Raw genomic sequence first — 19286 nt, 5'->3', positions numbered from 1 at the left:
TATTTTTTGCGGATGACTCCCTCATTTTATGTCGAGCTGACAAGAAGAATGCGGAATCTATTGCTGCTGTACTCGATTTGTATCAGGATGCGTCAGGTCAAAGATTAAATTAGCAAAAATCTGAGCTCTTTTTCAGTCCTAGCACCGATGATAATGCCCGAACTGCAGTACTGGAAATTTTAGATGCTGGTGTTGTACCACAACCGGGTAAATACCTGGGTATTCGGGCTATTGTAGGCCGTAACAAGATGATGGCTTTTAATCCCATCAAAGAACGAATTTGGAACAAATTAAAGGAGTGGAAAGAAAAATTACTCTCATATTCGGGTAGGGAAATCCTCATAAAGGCTATTACCCAATCGATTCCCACCTATCATATAAGTTTCCGTCTACCTTTTGTGCTAAAATTGAGGGGGATTTGGCTCGTTTTTGGTGGGGTCATAGTGGGGAGCGAAGACAAATTTATTGGGTTTCTTGGGAGAAAATGTGTCGTTCGAAAAGGGATGAGGGCTTAGACTACCGTCACTTCGAGTCTTTCAACTTAGCTATGCTCACCAAACAATTATGGAGGCTTTACGAAAGACCCAATTCCCTTGTTGCGCGTGTTTTGGCTGCTCGATATTATCCGTCTGGTGACATTCTTGATGCTTCGTTGGGCCATCACCCGTCCTTTGTGTGGCGAAGTCTAATGGAGGCTCTCCTTGTATTCAAAAGTGGCAGTAAATGGATTATTGGGAATGGACAGCAGATTCAATTCTGGCGGGATCGATGGTGTTCCTCGGATTCCAATGCTCGCCTGCTTTCTCCGATGACTGGTATGGTTAATAGTGTGGTAGCGGATTGGTTTATTGGACAGCTGTGTAAGTGGAATGAGGACTTACTCTGTCAATTTTTATATGAGTTCGAAGTCCGGGAGATTATGAAAATTCCCCTGTGTTCTATTCATGAGGCTGATGCACTAGCATGGGCGCACACTAAGAATGGTATCTACACTGTGAAATCGGGATATCATTTTATTCGTGAGCAAAAATGCCTAGAGATCGGTGGTGGGGAGGCTAGCTCGAACTCTGATATTTGGACGAAAATTTGGAGAACAAAACTGCCGCCAAAAATTAAAAGTTTCATCTGGAGAGCATGTAAGGGTGCGCTTCCCTGTGGCCTTAATGTACAAAAACGGGTCTCTGAAGCTGACCCGGCATGTCAGCGATGCTTGAGGGATATTGAAACTGAAACTCACGCTTTGTTGGGTTGCCCCTTTGCTTTGAATTTATGGGAAAAGGGTGGAATGGAGGAGATGGTCACCGAGGAGGGGGTGGGGTGTTCTCTAGTTTCGTGGGTGGAGCGTGTTCTGAGGTGCCATAGGGGAGAGGAAGTTTGCAAATGCTTGGTCTTGCTATGGGCGAGCTGGAACTATAGAAACGCGGCTTATCATGGGGACTTGCACACAGAACCTATGCTCTTTGTTGAGAAAGCTTTGAGTTTTTGGGTAGCCTGGAAACAGGTCCAACCGTCTGAGGTTTCTAGTCGTCTGGTACAGCAGGAAAGGGTGGCCTGGATACCTCCGAGAAACGGGCAGTGGAAGCTGAATGTTGATGCGGCTGTTTTCGGTGATGCGGGGTGTGGTTTGAGGATGGTTGTTCGTGATTACCAGGGGAAGGTGGAGCGTATGGCGGTTCAACAGGTGCGTGATAAATGGTGTCCTGATGTTGCAGAAGCTATGGCCGCGGAGTTTGGGTTGTTGACGGCTAAACAGATGGGGTTGGATAATGTCGTCCTTGAGTCGGATTGTTTGACGCTGATTACCATGCTTAAGTCGAAGTCCTTCCCGAATAATTACTTTGGTCGGGCTGGGAAAAAGGTCTTGGATTTAGCTAGTTCCTTTAGTTGTATTTGCTTTAATTTCACTTGTAGAGATGGAAATGTTGTAGCGCACGAATTGGCCCACCTAGTACCGCTTGACTTCGCTACGCGATATTGGGTTGGCTCGATTCCGGAGCGTGTGGAACCGTTTGTTGTCTTGGACTCTTTGGCTATTCCTAATTAATGATATAATAAGTCTTGCTTGCGACGGGTCGGATCTTGCGACGGGTATTATGTGAGTGGAAATGGGTAGAGGGGACAAGGTAGGCACCCACCCCATGTGCTTTGTCTCTCACCCTTATGGGTTTTGTGTGAGAGAATATGGTACCCGTCTCTTGTTTGTGACGGATACCTCCGTCGCAAATAAGAATTTGTGTTAATAATAAGTCTTGCTTGCGACGGGTCGGATCTTGCGACGGGTATTATGTAAGTGGAAATGCGTTTCCCTTCAAAAAAAAAAAAAAAAAAAGCTTTTGACAAACCTCATTATACCCTCCTAAGTCATCAACCGAATTAAACCCCTGCCGTGCAGGAAAACCCCATAAAAAAAAAAGTCGAAACCTTGATAAAAATGGAGTTCGAGAAAAGGAAGGCCGAAACAATGGCGGCAATATCCTCAACATCTCCCGATAAATCTCCTAAAGGCAACATTGACGCACCAATCATACCCCTATTATCCGCCATTAACAACCACCCTTCTTACTTCACCACCAGCTCTTGTTCGGGTCGGATCTCCATCTTCTCACACAAGCCCAACTCCTCCAAAGGCGGAACTTGGGCTTTCATTTCCCACGGACCCGTCGACCCGAACCCGGTACTCGACCTCATCTTTCTCCCAAATCAGACCGAGTCGACTCAGCCAGAGTCGGGCGAGTTGGTGTTCCGGTTCGAACCGCTGATAATCGCAATTGAGTGCATGGACGTGGGTTCGGCTCAGTTTATGGTGTCATTGGCGATATCGTGTGGGTTTAGGGAGAGTGGGATTACTAGTGTGAGTGGCAAAAGGGTAATTATTGCGATACGGTGTTCGATAAGGATGGAGGTTCCTTTGGGTGTAAAGGGAGAATTATGGTAAGTAGAGATTATTTGAGGTATCTTGTGGAAGTTGCTAATGACAAGATGGGTGCTAATTGGAAGAGGACTCAAGGGTTTATGGAGGGTTTGAGGAATAATGGGTTTTCAGAGCCTAATAGTGTCGTCGAGGCGGAGAACGCGTTGGTGGTGTCACGAGGTGATAATGGTGGTGGTGTTGGGGAAGAGGATCTTTTGCTGCATTTGGATGTTGATGATGGTAAATTGATTTGTTTTAGTTGTAAATTGAGAGGAAGTTTGTGATTGATCCGAAAACTTAAGAGCTGTGTAGTTCTCTCTTTCGAAAACTTAAAAATTAACAAATTTAGATACTTGAATGAAACACTCATTGTAATGCTAGGGAGAGTTATAGTCAGGACTGTTAGTAGAATTTGCATTGTAGGAATTTTACGTACAGAGTTATGGCAATTTAAGCTGGGCTGGCCCTCTGATGATTTAATGGAGTCTAGTTATGTTCATTTATTGACAAGAAAATGATACTCCTAGAAAGGAGTGGAAAGAAATTGCCATGCTTGGTACGACTGTATGAGGTTGCATTACTTTGGAGTTCAGACAAAATTCATTTTCTTTTCATCTTAGATCAAAGTATCAAGCTATAACTCTTCCTGTTACACTCTATTTGTTATTGTCATGGTGATCTAGTTGGTTTTGTGACAAGAAATATATCTACTGTTGCAGGGTTCTATTCCTCAGACTAAGAGAGTTCGGCTTAATTTTTGAATGATGACAGGGCCATTGGAAAATTACCGTATCAGTCTAGCTGTTGTTCCTATGGAAATTGTTGGAGAACCTGCAGAGAGGCTTTTCTTGTGGGGGCATTCAACTTGTCCAATAAGTAATTCTAATAAGAATGAGGTTCTAATTTATGGTGGTTTTGGCGGCATTGGACGGCATGCACGTAGAAGTGACTGCCTACGGTTTGATCCTTCATCTTGTAGACTAACTGTGATGCCTGTAAAGGGCTGTCCTTCGCCACGCTTAGGTCACACATCTTCAGTAGTTGGAGATTCGATGATTGTCATTGGAGGCAGGGCAGATCCTGCCAATATTTTGAGCGAAGTATGGATCTTTGACTTTGTCGAAACTGAATGGAAATTGGTTAGTGACACTAGCAATGCCTTTACTCCGAGGTGATGGATTCAATTACTAATGCTGCTTTCTACTATGATTATTCATTTCTTATTGTCAAATGAGTTTGTGACATTATTTTCATGCAGGCATCGTCATGCAGCAGCTGTTATTGGCTCAAAAATTTATCTGTTTGGCGGACTTAATGAGAGTATGCTGTATTCATCTTTACTTTTGCTGGATGTGGCTACAATGCTGTGGACAGATGTACATGCATCTGGAGAATGGCCGTCTGCCCGACATTCACATTCATTGGTGGCACATGGACAAAAATTGTACCTTTTTGGCGGTTATGATGGTGAGAAAGCATTAGGAGATCTTTATAGCTTTGATATTGAGGAATGTCAATGGATGAAGGTTAAGACACTTGGAAGGTCTCCATATCCAAGATTTTCCCAGTCCATGTTTATCTATAAGGAATATTTAGGAATCATCGGGGGTTGTCCAGTTAGGCAACACAGTCAAGAGCTGTCCTTGCTTGACCTTAACACTTTCTCGTGGAAGCATGTGATCCTTGACTCAGTGGGCAAAGAGTTGTTTGTTCGAAGTACCGCCAATGTTATTGGCGATGATTTGGTCATGATTGGTGGTGGAGCATCATGTTATGCATTTGGTACTAAGTTCAGTGAACCAACAATGATCAACATGCTTCCTTTGCTAAAGCTTGCTAATAGTAGAGGATACCAGAATAGTAAGCTACAAGTGGATACTGATTTGAATTTGGATAAAAAAGAAATTAGAAAAGATGTTGGAGATGCAATTGAGAATGCTTATTGGGTGTTAAAACTTAACAAAAAGTATGCGAAGCCTGGAAAAGACATTGCAGTGTAATGTTCAAGGGTTTAGACAAATACAACAATCAAACCAGCAAACCCAAAACAGTTTCTCAGGAATGCAATAAACTTGTGCTAATTAATAAGATTATGAATTGACCTCCTAAAATCATGAGACTTGGCAGTAATTTACTTTGATATAAGAACTAATTCTGAGCAAAACTCCAGGATTTTTAGAGGACTCAAAGTAATTTTAAGACTCAACCGAATCGACGATAGACACAAAGGACTCGTAATTGAGACAGTTACGGGATAGTGATTGAAAGGAGGGAACTTTGGATATAATTATCAACTAGAAAACCCACGAAATACTCACAGGAATTAAGCTAATAATTTGGGGTGTTAGAGTTAAGAGATTCCACAGATTAACACAGAAAGACTCAATCAAACAAATGAAAAAAGCTAAACTATCCACGATCTCGGACAGAAAGTTTATACTCTACTAACAAGTACTTAATCAATAACCACAGTCTAAGCACAAGTTATTATCAAGCCTGACTCTAATCTACAGACTAAGCACAAGATTTGAGAGGTTTAAATTTGAGAGAAATCTCATGTTTCATTCATAAATCACCGTGTGTTACAACGATCGAGTTGAGGTCCTTATATAGGCCTTTTTAGGTTACAAACTTAAAAGAAAAACTACATCCAAGGGCCGGATCCCTCCTCACATCTTTGGTAAGAGTCCAAGTACAATATTACAACGGTTTAAAAGCTCTTAATTGTAAACTGGAATGAAAACAAAAGAGAAGTGCGGATGACAAAGTGACGAGTTGTGGTCCTTTCTTTGCATTGCTGGCTTTTCTGTTGAATGTAGGCACTTGAGGACGAAATGATTGAGTCCTTGGCATTAAAATTGGCTCTAGGTTGTATCTGGTATATGGGAAGACAAGCCAAAAGTTCCTTGAGTGCTTTTTCCTCATGGTTTAGCCGAAAATGGAAAGGTTGCTTTTGTTGTTTGTCATTTCTTTGCAGCTCTGTCCACTTAGTTTTCTCGGGACTTGCATTGTGATTCTTCCTTGGACCCCTAGGACTTTTCTGAGCCTAGTTTAGTGACCAACCAGCTGGTCATGGTGGCGGTGGTGGTTGGGCTTGTACTCGTATCTATTAGCCACTAAACTTAGCCCGGTTTGGTTGCTTCCCGAAATGGGTGTGGTCTTTGTTTTGGCCTGCTTGCATTTGTGGGGTGTCCTGGTCGGTGGCTCTGCTGCAACCTCCCCTGGTTGAACAGGGCTTGTCCTCAAGCCTGGTGACTCCTCCCCCTCAAAGATCCTCATAATATGGACTTAGGTCACCTACATTGAAAGTGCCATGCACCTCATACTCTCCTGGTAGATCCACTTTGTAGGCATTTGGACCAATCCTCTCAATAATTTCAAAGGGGCCATCAGCTCTTGGCATTAACTTGTTTTTTCTTCTTGCTGGAAATCTCTCCTTTCTTAAGTGAACCCAGACCAAATCCCCTGGAACAAATTCTTTCCTTTTCTGATGCACCTTGGATTGTTTCATGTATTTCTCATTGGTCTTCTCAATCTCCCTTTTCACAGTTTCATGGAGCTTCAGCAGTTGTTCTGCCCTGGCCCTAGCATCATGATTCATCTCATTTCTTGGTACAGATGATAAGTCTACAGGCATTAGGGGATTAATCCCATAGACAACCTCAAAAGGACTATGACCGATGAGATTGATGGTGATCTGTTAAAGGCAAATTCTGTTCTTTGCTAATTTGATGTCCCAATCCTTTAGACTCTTGTTTACAAGACATCTCGAGAATCCTACCCAAGGTTTTGTTGGTGACCTCGGTTTGGCCATCTATTTGGGGGTGGTGAGAAGTCTTGAACAACGATCTTGTCTTGAGCGACTTCCATAGAGTTTTCCAGAAGTAACTCATGAACTTTGTATCTCTATCTGAAACAATTGTCTTTGGAACTCCATGAAGCCTCACAATTTCCTTTAGGTATAGCTCAGCAACACTGGCAGCATCTTCTGTTTTCTTGCAAGCTATAAAATGGGTCATCTTACTGAACCTGTCAACAACAACCATGATTGAATCCTTTCCTCTCTGTGTCCTTGGCAATGCAACAATAAAATCCATGCTCACATCTTCCCATGGCTTGCTCTGGTAATGGGATATATGGACCAGTTTGGAAGGAACTCTTAGCCATTTGACATGCTGAACATCTCTTGAGAACATTTTGGACATCCCCCATCATTTTTGGCCAATGGAACTGTTCCTGTAGTATGTCCAGTGTTTTCTGAACACCAAAATGCCCTCCCAAGCCTCCTGAATGGACTTCCCTGATTAGGAGGTCCCTGTAGGAACCCCTTGGAACACAGAGCTTGTTCCCTTGGAATAGAAACCCATCTTGCAGCAAGTATTTGTTCCCTGGAACCCTATGCCCTTCAAACTGTGTGATCCACTCCTCAGAGAAGTCAGGGTCTTCCTTGTACATCTCTTTCATGAACTCAAAACCAAGGACCCTGGTTCCCATAGTTGACAGTAAGGAGTGCCTCCTTGATAGTGCATCTGCCACTACATTTTGTTTTCCTTCTTTATACTTGCTGGAAAAGGTGAATGATTGCAAGTACTCCACCCATTTAGCATGCCTGTGACTCAATTTGTGTTGACCATTTATATATTTCAAAGCTTCATGATCAGAGTGTAACACAAATGGCTTTGGCTTCAAATAGTGACTCCAATGCATGACTGCCCTGATAATTGCATAAAATTCCTTGTGATAGGTAGAATATTTTAATTTGGCTCCATTCAATTTCTCACTGAAGTAAGCTACAGGTTTATGAGCCTGGATTAGGACTGCACCAATGCCTACCCCACTGGCATCACACTCTACTTCAAAGAGTTGATCAAAGTCTGGCAATTTCAGAATAGGAGTCTCACACATCAATTTCTTAATCCTCTCAAAGGACTGCTGAGCACTTTCAGTCCAGTGGAACTCTCCTTTCTTCATACACTCAGTAATTGGAGCAACAACTGAACTGAAGTTCTTGATAAATCTCCTATAAAAGGAGGCCAATCCATGGAACCCCCTCACCTCAGTGATTGTTTTAGGAGTAGGCCATGATTGAATGGCTGCAACTTTGTCCTGATCAACTGTAATCCCCCTCCCAGAGACAATGTACCCTAGGAATGCCACTTCTTTAACCATAAAAGTGCATTTTTCTAGTTTGCCAAATAGTTTTTGTTCCTTGAGGATCCTGAACACAGCTTCAAGATGTTTCAGGTGTTCTCTTTCACTGCTGCTATAAACCAAGATATCATCAAAGTAGACCACTGCAAATTTGCCTAAACATGGCCTTAGCACCTCAGTCATCAGTCTCATAAAGGTGCTTGGTGCATTAGAAAGACCAAATGGCATCACAAGCCACTCATACAGTCCATGTTTAGTTTTGAAGGCAGTCTTCCACTCATCTCCTTCCCTTATCCTGACTTGATGGTACCCTTGCCTGAGATCAATCTTAGAAAATATCATGGCACCACTGAGCTCATCTAACATGTCATCCAACCTTGGTATTGGGAACCTGTACTTGACAGTGATGTTATTAATGGCCCTGCTGTCAGTACACATCCTCCATGTTCCATCCTTCTTTGGAACAAGTAGAGCAGGGACTGCACAAGGACTGAGAGATTCCCTGACAAATCCCTTGCCCATAAGTTCCTCAATTTGGCTTTGTAATTCCTTGGTAGCAGCTGGATCACTTCTATAAGCTGGCCTGTTGGGAAGCACTGAGCCTGGAACAAGGTCTATGTGGTGCTCAATGCCTCTCAATGGTGGCAACCCACTAGGCAGCTCTCTTGGAAACACTTCCTTATACCTCTGAATTAATGGTCTAACTTCAGCAGGCATCTCAGGACTCCCTTCCTTGCTTACTTCTTTGGATAGTAACACCCAGACAGGTTGTTCTTGCTTCATTTCTTTGATCATGGTCGCTTGAAAAGAAATAGCACACCATTGCCCTCCTCTGGCATACTTGGACCTCCATAGTTTCTCTGGTTGGGTGGTAATGGGGTCAGGGTGACCTTCTTGCCTTCATGCCTGAAACTATAGATGTTATCCTTCCCATGGTGAGTGGTATTCCTGTCATACTCCCATGGTCTCCCCAGGAGTAGGTGGCAGGCATCCATTGGGACAATATCACACAGGACTTCATCTTTATACACCTTCCCAATAGAGAATGGAACCAAGCATTGTTTGTCCACCCTTACTTCTGCTCCCTTGTTCAACCATCTCAACTTGTAAGGGTTTGGGTGCTCTTGAGTTGTCAGGTTGAGTTTACTAACCATGGCATTTGATGCCACATTTGTACAACTTCCCCCATCTATGATGAGGTTACAAACCCTCCCCTGGACTGTGCATCCGGTTACTGAATATCGGGGATCTTTGATCGGCTTCCGGGTGAGTGTTGGGAATGCATGACCCTCCACAAGACTAAGTTGTGACCTGTATCAGGGGGGGCCACAACTGCATCTTGCTCTGGTTCTCCTTCAGTCTCCACTTCCTCCATTATCAGGGTCTCATCTTCCTCATACTGAACCAAACCTTCCCTCTCCCACTGTTCTACTTCTATTGCTGTCAAGGTTCTCTTAGAAGGACAGTCCTTCCTAAAATGGCCATACCCTTGGCACTGGAAGCATTTAATTTTCCCATCAGTCACAGGTGTGTTGGTTCTAGGATTCACATGACTCTTCCCCTTGTCTGGTGTTGGTTGGGTTGCAAGTTTTGGGATTTCTCCCATCCTAACCCCAGAAAAAGGTTTGAAAGTGGGTCTGGTAAGGGGTTTGGAAGCAGTGACTTTGGCTTTTCCCATCTTTTCAATCCTCAATGCCAGGTTGACTGCCTCATCAAAGGACCAAACTTGCTGCATTCTAACTCTTATAGCAATTTTAGGATCTAAGCCCTCAACAAACCTAGCAATTTTCTGCTCAGGCTTTTCAGTGATCTCACATTGCAGGGTAAGTTGTTCAAAGCTCCTAAGATAAGACTCAACAGATTGTTGGTCTTGTTTTAGCTGGGTTAACTTGATAAACATATCCTATGTGTAATCTTTAGCTATAAACTTATCCTTCAATTTCTTTTTAAGTTTTAGCCAAGATTTAATGGGTTCCTTGCCTTCTCGCATTCTCTGGCCTTTCAGGGTTTCATACCAAAGTGAGGCATAACCTTTGAATTTAAGGATAGAAACTTTGAAAGCTTTCCTGTCAGTATATCCCTTAAATTCAAACACTCTCTCAACAGTTCTAATCCAGTCTAACAAATCTTTAGGGTTTAAACTACCATGGAAATCAGGAATTTCTACCTTTATATCTTTGTCTCTTTCCATGTAGATGCCCTCTGCCATAGATTCATCAGTATCTGACATGTCTCCTTCATGTTCCTGGTGGTATTGTTGTTCTCTTCCTGCTCCAACAATGCCTCTACCCCTGCCTCTGCCTCTGTAGGGTGGCCTGTTAGGAACTCCTTCTGCAAGAGTGTTGACAATATTTACCAGTTCATTGATTCTTCCCCGCTATCCGATCCACCCCGGTCTCAATACCAAGAAATCTCTCTTCACTCATGGGTTATTTTTTGTAGTTTTGTTGTAGTTAAGGTAAAAATGAACTCACTTTCCTTCCCAAGACTAACACAAGATGGAATCGTGTTAAAACCTTGCTCTGATATACCAATTTGCAGTGTAATGTCCAAGGGTTTAGACAAATACAACAATCAAACCAGCAAACCCAAAACAGTTTCTCAGGAATGCAATAAACTTGTGCTAATTAATAAGATTATGAATTGACCTCCTAAAATCATGAGACTTGGCAGTAATTTACTTTGATATAAGAACTAATTCTGAGCAAAACTCCAGGATTTTTAGAGGACTCAAAGTAATTTTAAGACTCAACCGAATCGATGATAGACACAAAGGACTGTAATGAGACAGGTTACGGGATAGTGATTGAAAGGAGGGAACTTTGGATATAATTATCAACTAGAAAACCCACAGAATACTCACAGGGAATTAAGCTAATAATTTGGGGTGTTAGAGAAAAGAGATTCCACAGATTAACACAGGAAAGACTCAATCGAAACAAATGAAGAAAGCTAAACTATCCACAGATCTCGGACAGAAAGTTTATACTCTACTAACAGGTACTTAATCAATAACCACAGTCTAAGCACAAGTTATTATCAAGCCTGACTCTAATCTACGTACTAAGCACAATATTGAGAGGTTTAAATTTGAGAGAAATCTCGGGTTTCATTCATAAATCACCGTTGTGTTACAACGATCGAGTTGAGGTCCTTATATAGGCCTTTTTAGGTTACAAACATAAAAGAAAAACTACATCCAAGGGCCAGGATCCCTCCTCACATGCTGGTAAGAGTCCAAGTACAATATTACAACGGTTTAAAAGCTCTTAATTGTAAACTGGAATGAAAACAAAAGAGAAGTGCGGATGACAATGACAGTTGTGGTCCTTTCTTTGCATTGCTGGCTTTTCTGTTGAATGTAGGCACTTGAGGACGAAATGATTGAGTCCTTGGCATTAAAATTGGCTCTAGGTTGTATCTGGTATATGGGAAGACAAGCCAAAAGTTCCTTGAGTGCTTTTTCCTCATGGTTTAGCCAGAAATGGAAAGGTTGCTTTTGTTGTTTGTCATTTCTTTGCGACTCTGTCCAGCTTAGTTTTCTGGGACTTGCATTGTGATTCTTCCTTGGACCCCTAGGACTTTTCTGAGCCTAGTTTAGTGACCAACCAGCTGGCCATGGTGGCAGCTGGTGGTTGGGCTTGTACTCGTATCTATTAGCCACTAAACTTAGCCCAGTTTGGTTGCTTCCTGAAATGGGTGTGGTGCTGTTTTGGCCTGCTTGCATTTGTGGGGTGTCCTGGTCAGTGGCTCCTGCTGCAGACATCCTCAAGAAATTTGGATGGCTGGATCCCAGTAGAAAGGTGAATTCCAATGGAGACGGTTCTTGTATATATTTTCCTGTTACCACAAAATTTTGTGCTCTATTCTCTGATGAACTAATCCAAACAGCTAGGATGATTGAAGGTTTCGGTGACCTTAATTTGTGTAAAACTTCTATTGATTTTTGCTCAAAGGCCTTGGATCTTTTAGTAGCTTTTGGTGCCACTAAATACATTGACGAGTTTGTTTCCATGAAAAAAACCCTTTTGTCTCCTTTACAAGCAATGAAGGAAACTGTGGCCTTGCTACTTAAAAAAAGAGGCTTATCTGAAGAAATATTGGATCAGCTACCAACAAGGTTTTTCTTGCTTCCCTGTTTTGCTTCGAGCTTATGTTGCATGATAACTCTTTTACTAAACGCAGTTTGTAAGGATGCTATGTGTTATCGATTATGATTCTTGGCAATAGGCCTGACATGGATGTTACTATGTTACTTGTTTGTAATGCTCGATCATGGAATTTCTGAAATCAAAATGCTACTACCTACCTCCATCCCAAATGTGTGTTTACCATTTGACTTGGGCGCTCAACTGATCTCAACTGTGGCCATTAATTTCTCCAAATATGTCTTTGTTTATAGCGTTCTGTGCTAATATTAGGCCTGGTTTTGCTTTAGGTGGGAACGACTTGGTGACATTGCTGTCCTGCCTATCACCTCATTTAGAGATCCTGCATGGGATGCACTAGGTATGGAGCTTTGGGACGCTGTTGCTAAAACTCTTGGTACTCATCGTCTAGCTCGTCAGGTAAGATATGCCTATGCAAAGCATTGAACAAAAGTTGAAATTCTCTTCCATCGCATTTATGTCTTGATTGACGTTTTTGGTTAAATGATGTGACTTTAAATAAATTACTCTATAAAAAATATTTTGTTTTTGATTAATCAAATATGATTAATTTTACTTTGTATCTCTAATTCTCTATACATGGAGAAATTAATGGTCAAAGTTGACGTGAGTTGACCACCAATTCAAATGGGAACAATAAATTAGGGATGAAGGTAGAAGTATTTTGTTTTCAAGAGTTTCATGATCGAACTTTACAAATTTAATTTCTTACCGTAGCTTGGAAGACATTGTATGGACGTAATAGATCTGTAGATGCCCTAATAGTATAGTGTTTATATTAATTGTATATTTTAACTAGATCTCTTGCTACAAATGGATGATTGTATTCATTTATTTATTTATTGAAGGGCCGTGTTGCATCAACTGGAACTAGGGATAGTCATCTAGAGATCCTTGTTGGAGATAGTGGGTGGGTTCATCATCGTGAAAATGGAATAATATACTGTTTCGATGCCACAAAGTGCATGTTCTCGTGGGGGAATCTTTCGGAAAAGCTTCGCATGGCTCGTATAGACTGTAGAGATGAAGTTATTGTAGATCTTTTTGCAGGGATTGGCTATTTTACGTTGCCTTTTCTTGTAAGGTATCCTTCAAATTCTTATGGCTTTCACGCCTACATGTTTGAATACTATGTTTGTGTTTATATTTAGTTTGCGAGTTGCTAGACTATTAATCCTACTATTTGTAATTTGTTCATCAGGGGTCATGCCAAACTGGTTTATGCATGCGAGTGGAATCCCCATGCTGTTGAGGCTCTTCGCCATAACCTTGAAGCTAATCTAGCGTCTGATCGTTGCATTGTGCTTGAAGGAGACAATCGACTAACGGCTCCCAAAGTAAACCCTTCAAACTTTATATATCATTTTTTTTTTAATATTATGCATTTATTACCCAGTTTTCTTATAATATTGGTGATTATAAATCTGTGGCAACTTCACGCTAAGATGCTGAACTTATCCTGTCATTATTATTGACTTATTGTTGATCAGAAAAGTGTGTGGATATTACTCTGTCTCGTCAATAGTTTGTATTCCATTTTGGCTAGTCCGTGGTTCAGGCTATCAATAACGTCTGTTTCCTTTCTAGGCATCTCTTTCATGGTGAGGAAGGAGTGTGAGACCCTCTAACTCACTTTCATGAAAATTTATGAAAAAGCAGATGAGACATTTATGGGTCAAATAAGTAATACTCCGTGAGTAATATGTTTAGAATAGTTTCTTCCAAAAGTGAATTTTGTTCAAAACAATACCCCACTTCCGACCTAGTTTGAGATGGGTAGCATGCTAGCAGTGGCTCATCGTTTACCTGTGGGGTCTATTCTAATGTAATTGTTATTCATATCTTATTACGGAGTCTTAAAGACAATTTTTTTTTTTAAACAGACAAATATTAATGATAAAAAAACATCAATTGTCGAAAAGCTTTGCTAGGAACTCGTTCCTCGAACCAAATCAAACTACAAACCATGCAACACTGGTGGCAGTTAAAAATTATAAATAAACCTTTGCTTCAGCTTTATTAGCCTCTTATTCTATCTTATTCTGTTTCACGTTAATGCCATACAGGGGGTTGCTAATCGTGTATGCCTAGGTCTCCTGCCATCAAGTGAGGGAAGCTGGGTTGTTGCTGTAAGGGCATTAAGGTTGGTTTTCTAACTATGCTATGATTTTGAATTTAACTTCATGGTATATAGAAAATAAAAAATCCCATGTTGTTCGATAGACCTGGCAAAACCCGACCCGACTCGACAAAACCGACCCGACTCGCTCGAGATCGGACCCGTCTGACACCTGAAAATAGAAGAAAATATAACACCTGAAACCGACCCGGGCCGATTTGATATAACCCGACTCTTAATAAATTCCGATAACCGATGTAGCCCGAACCTGACAATATCCAAATTGATTAAACCCGATAAGGAAAAAAACCCAACCCGAATAAGACTCGATTAACCGATATATATGTCAATGTGAGTGTATCTTGTGTTGTGTTTGATATTCGTTAACTAACGTTTGAGAATTGCTATTTGCCTATTTACGACTTGCGAACTTTGAACTCATACTCAACTTGGACTTTGTAAGTGGAAACTTAAGAGTTTTTAATTTATATGATAATTATTGTAGTTTCTTAATTTTGGAACTTCTAGTAAATGTGTGTGTGGGCATAAGCCACAACCCCCCACTATGCCATATAGAAAATGAAAAATATTGTTGATTTAATATTATTTTCACATTGCCCACGTTTTTTTTTTGTAGAAAAATTAATTTGGGTAATTGACAATTATAATTTACAAATACTTATGTAAGACATTTACCCAAATTATGTAATGATCTGTTTACATTATTATTATATAAAATCGTTTTACGTACGACTAATGCCTTGTTCATTGTCTTGTTCATTTGGACTGAAACTGTCTGAACTGAACTAAACTGAACTTAATAGAGCTGAACTAAATCGAATTAAGAGTTAAATTTGTGAAAAGAAAAGCTAAACTGAACGTAATATAGCTGAATTAGACTGAAATAAGCTGAAATTAAGTACAAAAGAACATGGCCTAACTGAAAATAATTTAATATACTTCTATGTTTAGCTCTATTTGCGATTTTTAGCTAGTTTATTTGACTAAGATCTTATTCTTTTAACTTAAACAAATATGAGTCGAGTTGGACTGAATTAATTGAATTAAACTGAGTTAAACTAAACTTACTATAGCCGAACTTAGTGAGTTGAACTTAATTGAGCTAAACGTGACCTAAACTCAACTAAAGGTAGCTGAACTAAATAAATTAGAATTAAACTGTGCTAAATTGAAGCGAATTAAAGCTAATAAAGCCGAACTTAACTGACTTGAAATAAACATAATTAGATAGAATATAAATTTTCATTTAGCATAACTAAACTTAAGATAATCACTAAAACTTAGCAGAGCCGGTCTTTCAATAAGCTATAGAGACCAATATTTCATACCCTTTTATTTGTATTTCGTGATCCTTTTATTGTTGATCGTGACATAGTAATTTCGTACCTATTTAGTAGTAAATGTACTCATTTTATCTTTAATCATTATTTGTACCTATTTTATTATCGTTAGTACCACTTTTTCTTAAAATTGTATAATAATCTATCAATAAGCTTATTGAGAGACCGCCTCTCAGGAAAACTACTCATAGATAATTAAACTTAAGTTAGTTAAATTAATTTAATTTAACTTAAATAAACTTAACAAATTTTTCAGATTCATTTTCATTTTCCATCACAGTTTAAGCTAAAGTTAGCAATCATAAAATACTAGTCCATTCTACATGTTCTTTTACCGCAAATTAATTTTATTCGTTCATAAATAAATAAGGAAATCGAATGAACTTTCAAAATTGGGTATTTTTTGTTTGGGTCAATTCAAATTCGGATTAAATATAATTGGATTAATCTGAATAAGCTTAACGTTAGGTTTAGTTAATTTTTTTGGTTCAAATCTTATCGTAGGTCTTATGTCTTAATAGTTGGTAAAACAAAATTATATAAATATTTATTTTACTATTATTTCACATAAAATATTATACTCCATATAAAGGAGATGTTTTTTCATAAATTCATAATTAATCATTGATTTTTAGTCTTAAATTAAAATTTTGAATTCAATATCATTATATTTTTATTAGTATTCATCTACGGATAATATCGAATAATACCAAAGAAACCTAAAAAAGGGATTAGCGGTGACTTGTGAGTTAGGACCCGTTATTACACGATTGGAATGGCATTGAAATTTTTAACTTAAAATATGAATTGTTAAAGGATTTTAGTTTAAATAATCCGACCGATAACAACCGTCACCCGATAAAGTATTCTCCATGCCGACCCGATATCCGAAACAAATCATAACCTGAAATGATCCGACCGAACCTGACCCGACCCACAAATGTAAATAATTCGAGTCAATCCGACATTATGATAACCCGAACCCGAAACCACCCGACTCGAATCCGACTCGACCCACCCGATTGCCACCTCTATTGTTCGACATCTGAAATACCACTGCCGTTCCACCCCAACGATGGATTTCCATCTTCCCCTTGGTAAAATTTTCTAATTGTCAATTTTCTTTTTATCTCTAGCAATGTGACATGTCATAGTCTTGCATGTTATTGGCTCTTCTAGTATTTTATTTCTGTTTTTTTTTTTTTTTTTTTTTTTTTTATAAATCGTTTATTAAGGCCATAAAGCCAAGGAGTTGTCAAGAAGCATTGAGGAATATGAGTTCTGCATGGTGAAATACCAAAACAACAACAAAATAAAAGAAACCAGAACCACTCCCTAAAGAACATATTGTTTCCATCCCTCACCGTATACCCAGTTTGATGTACCTACGAATTATGAGCGACAACTATTCCCCTTTTGTTCACCAATTGCCCCATCTTGGCCATCTAAACCATCTTCCCCTTCCATTATTAATCCCGAACTACATTTAGTTCATTTTTCAGGAATGCTTATTTCTTCTCTAATTTTCATCTGGCTTGAACTTGAACTTTGACTGTAGGTCGGAAGGTGGAACACTTCATATACATATGAATGTGAAGGATTCAGAAGAGACTGAGTGGACACAGCATGTAGTTAAATCGATATCTGAAATTGCTGAGTCAGAAGGTATATTTTAATTATTTTTGTATCTATTCCCCAACTTTATTTGTATATTATCGACTTTTTTTTTGTCTTGTTTCCCTTTCTTGTTTTGTTTTTGTTTTTGTCTTAATTATTTTACGTGTCATTGACAATATTTCACAACTGACATTTCAATGCATAATTTAGGTCGATTTTGGAAAGTGTCGTTGGTGCATCTGGAGAGAGTAAAATGGTATGCACCTCATATTCGTCACGTTGTCGCTGACATAAGTTGTGAAAACATTCAAGGCGGATCTGATCAAGTGATATAGGCCCAAACTTTAAAAATGGAGATTGAGCATTGATGACTTGATGATGACGGTGCATGGCGAAAGGGGAACACATTTTGTATTGTTTTGGTTTTACGATTCGGATGTCACAAATTCTCTTTCAGATTTATTTTAAGAGTTTAGGATGTCACATAACCTGGCAAGTAAAAATTGGACTTGATAATTTTACTAACATCAACTGTTGTATTAAATGCGATGTATGACAATAGGTTCACAAATTCTTGTTTGTGACGGCACAAATAGGTTAGCCTTGGACTTGTTTTATGATTTTATATATGCTTGACATTGCACTCTATCCAAGCCTTGTTACTTTGTTAAACCAACCTTGCCACAAGTTACCATATTTGTCCGAACTTTTTCTGGTTTTGTAAACGTAATTTTTTGTTCCCGAGTTTCCTGTTGAGAATTGAGATTAAAAAAAAAGATTGAAAATAAAACCTGTGTTCATTTTATTTGTCGGGAGTGATATTTTGGGTTGTTAGAATATAAACTACCCAGGCGTGATTGTCCCACGTTTTTGTAGAAAGTGAGATTGTAATACTCCCTCCTATTCACAATAAACCTCCCATTTCATTTTGACACAAAAATTAAGAAAACACACTACCCCACCATATAAATAAATTTGAACCACACAAATACACTACCCCACCATACAATTAAATTTGGACCACACAAACACTTACCAAAAAAGGAAATAGGGAAGTTATTTTGAATAGACGGAAATGGAAATAGAGAGGTTTATCTTGAATAGGAGGGAGTACTTTATAACCAAGGAGACTACTCCTCTTATAGTCAATTGGTTTTAGAATGAAACCTTCTTTGTGTTGTCAAGTGATCTGTCTTTCCTCCATTTGGGTGTGGCCCGACCCGTTTGCATCTTTTGACATGGTTTTTTAAAAATGACTCTAAAATGCTACAACAATGTTGATCTATTTTGATAAATGAAAAGAAAAAACATCTGGCCAGTTAAAGAAGTGATAAAAATCCAAGTTTTTTCATACTGTAATAACTTATCCATAATCCTATTTATTTAAAAGGTTCATTTAATTTTTTTTGGAGAATAATAAAAAGACAGAGATGTAAGAGCTCATACGCTGATCTACAAGTATAAATAAATATTGTGCATTTTGATGAATATTAAATTAGAGTGAAGCAGCAGATCGTTGTTTGCCCATAATCCACAGGTCCCTGGATCGAAACTTGGTTCTCATATTTTTATTTCTCTTTTTATGTTCATGTATTTATATATGACTAAACTGATTAAACATCAACAACGGTCCCATGGTCTAGTGGTTAGGACATTGGACTCTGAATCCAGTAACCCAAGTTCAAGTCTCGGTGGGACCTTTTTTTTTTTTTTTTTTTTTAATTATCTATCTAAATTTCTGTCGGAGTAGGGTAAAAAATATGTTCCAACATACAGTAATTGACGAAAAAAGCTAGTCAAATATCGTGATATTATTAACGCAAACCCTTGGCGTCCTTTCTTTTATTGAGGACAAATTTTCATGATTGGGTGTTCTAATAATGGGTTGGTTACATGGTTTTCTTAGTTTTAAATAATCACTCAATTTCATAGATTTTTGCTCAAGATAGATTTTACAT

General features: G+C 39.2%; 1 non-coding gene and 1 pseudogene across 1 annotated transcript; both read left to right on the top strand.

The window, feature by feature from the left end:
• Window positions 1–2365: 2365 nt before the first annotated feature.
• LOC141642578 (tRNA wybutosine-synthesizing protein 2/3/4-like) lies at window positions 2366–17976 on the top strand (annotated as a pseudogene).
• Window positions 17977–18956: 980 nt separating this feature from the next.
• On the top strand, window positions 18957–19028 carry TRNAQ-CUG (transfer RNA glutamine (anticodon CUG)). Its single transcript has one exon. It is a non-coding gene; the product is annotated as a tRNA-Gln (tRNA).
• The last annotated feature ends 258 nt before the right edge of the window (window positions 19029–19286 follow it).

The sequence above is a fragment of the Silene latifolia genome, chromosome 2, assembly GCF_048544455.1.
Source record: "Silene latifolia isolate original U9 population chromosome 2, ASM4854445v1, whole genome shotgun sequence".
Classification (NCBI taxonomy): Eukaryota; Viridiplantae; Streptophyta; class Magnoliopsida; order Caryophyllales; family Caryophyllaceae; genus Silene; species Silene latifolia.
Note: the sequence above shows the minus strand (reverse complement) of the source record. Positions and strands in the feature narration are given on the sequence as shown.